Source organism: Psammomys obesus, unplaced genomic scaffold (genome assembly GCF_907164565.1).
Source record: "Psammomys obesus unplaced genomic scaffold, mPsaObe1.curated_primary_1811, whole genome shotgun sequence".
Lineage (NCBI taxonomy): Eukaryota > Metazoa > Chordata > Mammalia > Rodentia > Muridae > Psammomys > Psammomys obesus.
This window is the reverse complement of record NW_026596240.1, coordinates 360,873-369,110: the sequence shown is the minus strand read 5'-3', so window position 1 is coordinate 369,110 and position 8,238 is coordinate 360,873. Positions and strand designations below refer to the sequence as shown.

Here is an 8,238-nt window from a genome sequence, read left to right as displayed (position 1 = left end):
ACAATCAAAAGATGGTAGGTGGCTCCCCTTCAGTGTTCAGGCCACCTAGCTTGGAGTATTCAGAACAGTAGCAAATAAGAGAAATTCTGCCTCAAACTAGGTAGAGCTCCAGACATATACCATGGCGGGTATCCACTGCCCTCATCCACATCATACACAAAATAATAAAACATCTAAAGCTATCTCATACCTTTTAGTTAGGTTGCTTTTGATTGTTTAACTTACTAAATAACATTTAATTAAAATTACTTGAATAACAAGTATGGATCAGGCTCTGTGCCTAAGGAATGGCAAGACACAGACAGACAGACAGATACTAAGTCAGGCATGATAGCACGTATCTGTGCCTCCATGCTCTGTGCAATATCCTAGCAATCGGGATGCAGAATCAGGAGGCTCATAAATTCAAAAGTACGCTGAGCTATTTAACAAAGCCTGATATAAGACTTTTTAAAGATAAGGGTCTTTTTAAAAAAGAAATGTCCATTAAACCACAGCATGCATAGTGATACACTTTATTTTTTATTATGTTCTAAGTTGTTATGACTTGAAGGTTTTTTTTTACATTTGTTTATTTTGTGTGTGTGTGTGTGTGTGTGTGTGTGTGTGTGTGTGTGTGTATGTGCCATAGCACAATTGAAGAGGTCAGAGGACAGCTTGAGGAAATCTGTTTTGCTGTCATGTGAGTTCCAGGAATCAAATTCAGCTTATCAGTGCAGCTACTGAATCAAGGTAAAAACCTAGCTGGGAATGGGATCAGGTACCTGTAAGCCCATTGGGATTACAGGAAGCAGTGGGGGAGGACCACATGTGAATAAACATCAACACATAAATTTTTTTAATTTTTAAGAAAACTGAAAGGAATCAGTCTAATGAAGGTAATTTCACCTCATTGTTTTCCCTTAACTGTGTATGGGGTGACTGATGAGAGTGAGGCAATGGGGCTCAGGCCAGCAAGGGTTAAGGCAGACTGCCTGTCTCTGCTGGGGAGCTTGGGGCTCCTCCTGAGATGGTCCCAGATGCTGGCATGCTCTGTTGATTACAATCCTCCACACCCAGAAGGCTCTGACTAGGTTTGACATAATCAGCTCACAGTCTCTGCCTGCACTCTTTCACAAACAGGCCATTTTCACATCTTTTTCATGGAATTGGACAAGCGGAAAAATAATTAATGTTACCTCAGCCCAACAATGAGCCTGGCTGTGATTCAAAAGAAGGCATGTTGCGTAAACTGCCTTTTAATTGAGGATTGGGGCAGACCCCACAGACTCCTGTATCGGTTCTGCCTCCTGGGCCACAGACGATGAAGACTTTACTAAGATGAGGACCCAGGCTCAATGAGTACTACCCAGTTGCAAGTTCAAAGGGCTTCCCTGAAAGAATTCGGTTCATACATTTGGCAACCACAAGCTTATTGTGCCTGCCAGAAAACTCCACATTACTGTTGGCTGTTCCCATGTATTGATAAAAGGTGAAGAGGTAATTTCCTCTATCTAGAGATACAAAATTAGGACCCACAACTCTTTTCCAGGATGTCTCTTTTCTACTGGGGAAAAAAAAAAGATGTTAAAAACAAAGAAAAGCAAAGACCACGCTGCTGTGGCTCCAGCTCAGGGTGTCATGCAAGCACTGGCCCAGACTGAGCCATCTCCCAGCTCTCTGTCTACCTTGTTGTCCTGCTTGGCCAGGAACTGGCTGCAAACCAGACTGGCCTTAAAGACCCACCTACCCCTGTACCCCGAGTGCTGGCACTAAAGGTGTGCAGCACCATGCCCTGCATCACTTACCTTCTCTAATTTTAGAAGCCTCTGACCACTGTTGCGACCCAAGAATGATGCTGCCACTTTTGAAACATTTACTGAGATTACTTAAAATAAATATGTTATTTTATTTATATGAAATATCCAGGGTAGACAAATACAGACAGAAAGTAGATTAGTGTTTGCTTTGATCTAATAAGAATGGCAGATTCTTTATTCCATTGAGGGGTGGCATTAAAAACTAAGACTTTTCCTTTCAAGGTATTAAAACTATTCTAAAATTGTGGTATTGGTTACACAAGTCTATAGAGGTATACTAACAAAAACTAACTTATATACTTTTAAAAAAAGCCTTCTGGGAGTTTGAGGCCAGACTGGTCTATGTACCAAATTCTAGGCCAGCCAAAGCTTTTCATAGTGAGACCTTATCTCCAAAACAAAAACAAACAAACAAACAAACAAACAAAACAAAGAAAGAAAAGCCTGCTGTGGTAGAGTATTCCTGTAATACTAGCACTAGGAAGACAGACACAGGAGAATTCTTTTTTGAGACTAGGCTGGACCACACAGATACTGTCCAAAGAAAGAAAGAGAAATGAGCAGTTGGGGAAGAAAGAAAATATAAGGTGAGGATCAGGAGAAGGAAGAAGGCAAGAAGGGAGGAAGGAAAGGAGGAAGAAAGGAAAGAGTGAATGAAGGAAAAAGCAAGAGAATGAAGGAAAGAATGAAGGAAGGAAGGAAAAAGTGAATAAGGGAAAGAGTGAAGAAAGGAAGGAAGAAAAGAAGAAAGAAGAGTGAAGGAAGAAAAGAATGAAGGAAAGAAGGAAAGAAAGAGTGAAGGAAACAGGGAAAAGGGGAAGGAAGAAAAGAGGGAAAGAGGGAAGGAAGAAAAGAGTGAAGGAAGGAAGAAAGGAAGACAACAGTTTAAATCTACAATTACTGGAATTACTGAGATTACTAAAACCTTTTTGAGTTGTCTCAGAGTCTGTACCTTTTCTTTGTTTGTTTGTTTGTTTTGTTTTTGTTTTTTTTTTAAGACAGTTTCTTGTGTAGTCTTGGCTGTTCTAGACTTGCTTTGTAGACGAGGCTGTTCTTGAACCCACAGAGATTCAGCTGCCTCTGCCTTCCTGAGTGCTGGGATTATATGCATGCACCACCATACTCAGCAAGAGTCTGTACCTTTTCAAATAAATATAAATAAATAGATAAATATAAAACCTACAAAGCATTGATTTTTTAAGAATATGAAAACACTACTTATGCAAATAAAGTAAATTTTACTAATTGGAAAATTCGGCGTAGCAAAAACATCATTTATCCTCCGAAGGGTCTGTCAACGTCCTAAGAGCATTGTGCAGGGGAACACAGACACCCTGATTCTGAAATGTGCACTGAACAACAAAGAAAAGAAGGCATGGAAAAGACTCTCCTCACCTAATGTCCAGGCTTACGTACCAGTAGTCAGACACCTGTTTTCCAAAATGCGTGGGAGCAGAAGCACATCTGAATATCTCAGAATTTGCACATTTTTGGTTTTTAGAGACAGGTTTTCGCTGAGTCCTGGACTCACTTTGTAGACCAGGCTGGCCATGAACTCACAGAGATCTACTCTGGCCTCTGCCTGTCAGAGTTCTTGGATCACAGGCGTGTGCCACCATGCCCATTATCACGTGTCTTTATAAGGCGTGGTGGCTCACTCTTGTCATTGTCAGCTTTCTGGAAGTTTGTAGCCAGCCTCAGATATTTGAGACCCACCTGAATAAGTAAACAAACTTCCATAAATATTAACTCAAAATGAGTCATGGACTTAGATGGCAAAAGTAAAATTATGGTAATAAATTGGAATAGAAGTGTCATAGAGGATTTGGACAAGGTGTCACCCAGAGGAGGAAACAATCAGTGACTCTTTATCAAAGGGAAAAAAAACCAAACAAACAAACAAACAAAAAAAAAAAAAAAAAAAAAAAAAGAAAACAGAACCTCTCTGTGGAAAGACTCTGTTACAAGAATGAAAAGAGGGCCAACAAGATGGCACAGTGGGTGAGTTGCTTGCAGACAAACCTAACAACCATAGTTCAACCTCCAACACTCATGCAGTGAAAGGAGAAACTGACTCCCACGAGTTGCTCTTTGTAGACCAGGCACACATACACGTGGACACACACACACACACACACACACCCGAAAGTGGGGGGAGGCACACACATGGGCACACACACACACACACACACACACACGTAATTAAGATGATAAAAAGGATGAAAGATAAGCCAAAAACTGATAAAATGTTTTCAAATCAAACATCTAAAAACAAATAACTTATATCTGACATACATATGCATATACACATGCTCATATATATGTGTGTGTGTGTTCTTTATAGAATTCTTCCCTAAGCTTAAAAATAAGAAAGAAAATCCAACTGAAACAATTGAAAAGACATATTACCAAAAAGTGATGTAGAAGATGAATGAGCTCAGAGAAAGGCTTCTAACACTGTGGGCCTTTATGATGAGCTATTGCTGCCCAGCTAGTGAATCTATTAGACGTAAACTCAGTTGCAGCACGCTTGCCTCTCAGTGTGGTACCCCTTGATCCACCCCTGCACTGGAGAGAACCTAATGAAGACGAAAGTTTGTTTGGTTTTCTGAGCCTTAGTCTACTGTGCAATCAGGCTTGCCTGGAACTGGGGGCCCTCCTGCCCGCGGGCACGTGTCGCTTACCTCTCAGCTCTTGCTCTTAGGAGGACCTGTTCCATCACACACTGGCTGACCACACGTGGCAAGGCTAAGGCTCTGTGTACTGTCACCCCTGGTGGCTCCTGTGCCACCAATCCATGCTGTTGTTTCTCCCACAGCTTCAGGCCTCAGGAGTATATATGAGAAAAGCTTTTCCTGTTTTCATTCATGCTGAGCCACAGTCATGCTTTGCTTCTGCCTCCGCATCTTTAGCCCGAATTCACCTAGTACAGGGCAGGCCTCTCCACAGCGCAGCACCAAGGGGTTCCAGGCAGGTGAAAGTTGAGGCTTACCTGAGCACTCTGGCACCTGACTTCAGCCAGCCCAAAGGCAGAGAGCCCTGATACTGTTTGTAACTGATCCTGGCTCTCAGGGAGAAATCAACCAAATGTGGGTTCTACTCCCAGAACCCACATTAGGAGGCTCACAACTGTCTGTAACTCCAGCTCCAGACATCTGACACCTCTTCCCTCTGTGAGAACCACACACACAATGCACATACAAAACAGGCATGCATGCGTGCGCATGCTCATACACAGGCACATACATACGCACACAGTTTAAAACAGATCCAAATGGGAGCTTTGATGCTCTTGTCAGAGGGCTCAGCACCCACATGGAGTCTTACAGCCACCTGAAACTCCAGCTCCAAAGGCTCCAGTGCCCTCTTTGATTCTCCATGGGTTCTGCACACATGAGGTGCACTTATATGCACATAAAATAAAAATAAATAAATCTTTAAATTCTATTCCTTTTTTTTTTTCTTCTTCTTCAAAAGAGGGTTTCTTTATGCAGCCCTGGCTGTCCAAAAACTCAATCTGTAGACGAGGCTGAACTCATAGAGATCTGCCTGTCTCTGTCTGCCGGGAACTGATCAATTTTTTAGACGACACAATGGCAGCATGAAGGAATGTGTGGGATCTGTGTGGGGTTCCCTAAAGCACCACCTGGGGCCTCACATGCCATGGCAAAAATCCATGGGAAACCACAGCAACCCAAATCTATCAGTCATGCTAAAGTCCAGTCCTTTGACACAAGTCCGGGCAAGACGCTAGGGCCATTCCAGGTTTTTCCCAAGAGCAGACAGCATGTGACAGGCTTTGGATGTGCTGGTATGTGGCCTTGCACAGATTGAGAGATGCCTAAGGAGATCTGGAGAGAGCTATCTAGTTCTGCAATGCTCACTGGAGGGAGCTAGCTCTCTAGTTCTCTAATGTGCAATTTGGCCCACGAGAATCTTAGTTCCATCCAAACAGCCAGGAGCAGTCTGTAAACCTTGCTTCCCCAAAACTCCTGAACCATCACTTCCCCACCACCAGGACTGCTCCTGCTACATTTTCAAACACAACTGCATACTAGCCCACAGTGCTACAAAACAGATACGTGGGCACATTTGGTACAATTGCTATTTTGTGTGTGTGTGTGGGGGGGGTGCAGTGAGCTTTATTGGTGGTATTCAAAAGAGTAGGGCTCCCTGGGTCCCTCCTGCTATTCTGGGGGTCTGGGATGGAAACCGTGAGGAAGATGCTCAGTGTTGGGGGCCGAGTTGGGACAGGGACTCCTCAGCAGCCAAGGACCTCTCTCTTGCTCTCCTTGCTGGGGTAGGTGGTCCAGGGCTTCTTACTCCTTGGAGGCCATGTAGGCCATGAGGACCACCACCCTGTTGCTGTAGCCGTGTTCATTGTCATACCAAGAAATGAGCTTTACAAAGTTGTCATTGAGGGTAATGCCAGCATCAGCATCAAAGGTGGAAGAGTGAGAGTCACTGTTGAAGTCACAGGAGACAACCTGGTCCTCAGTGTAGCCCAGGATGCCCTTTAGTGGGCCCTCAGATGCCTGCTTCACCACCTTCTTGATGTCATCATACTTGGCAGGTTTCTGCAGTCAGCATGTCAGATCCACCACAGACACGTTGTGGGTAGGAACACAGAAGGCTATCCCAGTGAGCTTCCCATTCAGCTCTAGGATGATCTTGCCCACAGCCTTGGCAGCATCAATGGATGCAGGGATGATGTTCTGGGCAGCCCCATGGCTATCACGCCACAGCTTTCCGGAGGGGGGTATCCACAGTCTTCCAGGTAGCAGGGATGCATGGCCTGTGGTCATGAGTCCTTCCACGATGCCTTAGTTGTCATGGATGACCTTGGCCAGGGGGCTAAGCAGTTGGTGGTGCAGGAAACATTGCTGACAATCTTGAGTGAGTTGTCTTACTTCTCATGGTTCATGCCTATTACAAACATGGGGGCATCGGCAGAAGGGGCAGAGATGGTAACCCTTTAGGCCACAACCCTTCAAGTGGGCCCCAGCCTTCTCCATGGTGGTAAAGACACCAGTAAACTCCACACATACTCGGCATTGGCATCGCCCCATTTGATGTTAGCAGGATCTCACTCCTGGAAGATGGCGATGGGCTTGCGTTGATGACAGGCTTCCCATTCTCAGCCTTGACTGTGCCATTGAACTCGCCATGGAAGAGTCACGCTGGAACATGTAGACCATGTAGTTGAGGTCAATGAAAGGGTCATTGATGTCAACAATCTCCACTTTGCCAGAGATGCTGGCAGCCCGAGTAAGTAGGCATCCAATGTGACCAAATCCATTCACTCCAACCTTCACCATCATGTCTAAGAAACGAGGCTGGCACAGCACAAAAAGATGCGGCTGTCTCTGGAACAGGGAGGAGCAGAGAACCACACTGTAAATTTCAAATGAGTGACACCCCCTAAAGTATACCTTCAGAGACAATAACATAAAAATAACATAAAAATATTGCAACTCATGGGCTCAAGGATTTTATTTCAGTTGGGTGTGACATGTGGTCCTTCCTTTTTGTAACCCGATTTTTGTTGTAATTGTTTTTTGTCTTGTTTGTTTGTTTTTTATGAGCTAAATTTTTTAGTTATTCATTTCTTGCATTTGAAGTACTCCTCTATGACATCTTTGGCCTGAGATTCTTTGCCCTACTCCTTAGGCACTACACACTGCAACCAACCACTTTCCGTGGCTTCCTCTCTTCATCGATTTTACAGAGACCTGCGCATTCCCCTAGTTTCTTGTCATCAACCTTACTCAGGTTGATAAGGGGCTCAGCACCAGCTTGGCATACATAGGCTCATCACAGTTGAAAGCAAGCACACAAAGATGGGCCTGGTGCTTGTCTATGGCTTTGACAGCTTGGCAGATGCCATGTGCTAGGCTATCATGGATGAGGGTGGTCTTCAGCATTTCTTGTAGAGTAGTATTGACATCTGCTACACCTGCAGCATCAGTGCCTTCATCTGCCATGGAGCTGGAACACAGGTATGGCCAAATCTTGAATGCACCAAGCCTCTGCCTCTGCCTCTGCAGCAGGCAGAAAGAAAAGCTTGGTTGGTTTTTTTTTTTTTTTTTTTGAGACAGAATCTCTATACATAGCTCTGGCTATCCTGGAACTCATTACATAGACCAGACTGGCCCCTGAACCCACAGAGATCCACCTGTGTCTGCCTCCCAAGTTCTGTGACAAAAGTCATGCTCTCTCTTTCTCTTTCTCTCTGACTTTCCTGGTTTCTGTCTTTTCTGGGGTGCCCCTCCTTCCCCTTCCCTCCCTCCCTTTCATTATAAATTTCTTTCAGTGAAAGAGAGAGAGACAGAGAAAGGAAGGAAGGAAGGAAGGAAGGAAGGAAGGAAGGAAGGAAGGAAGGAAGAAAGAAGGAAAGAAAGAAAGAAAGAAAGAAAGAAAGAAAGAAAGAAAGAAAGAA

At 44.2% G+C, this 8,238-nt stretch overlaps 2 pseudogenes; both read right to left on the bottom strand.

Annotated features, from left to right (window-relative positions):
* Positions 1–6,118: 6,118 nt before the first annotated feature.
* On the bottom strand, positions 6,119–7,117 carry LOC129668474 (glyceraldehyde-3-phosphate dehydrogenase-like; annotated as a pseudogene).
* Positions 7,118–7,401: 284 nt separating this feature from the next.
* Positions 7,402–7,783, bottom strand: LOC129668453 (40S ribosomal protein S12-like; annotated as a pseudogene).
* Between the last annotated feature and the right edge of the window lie 455 nt (positions 7,784–8,238).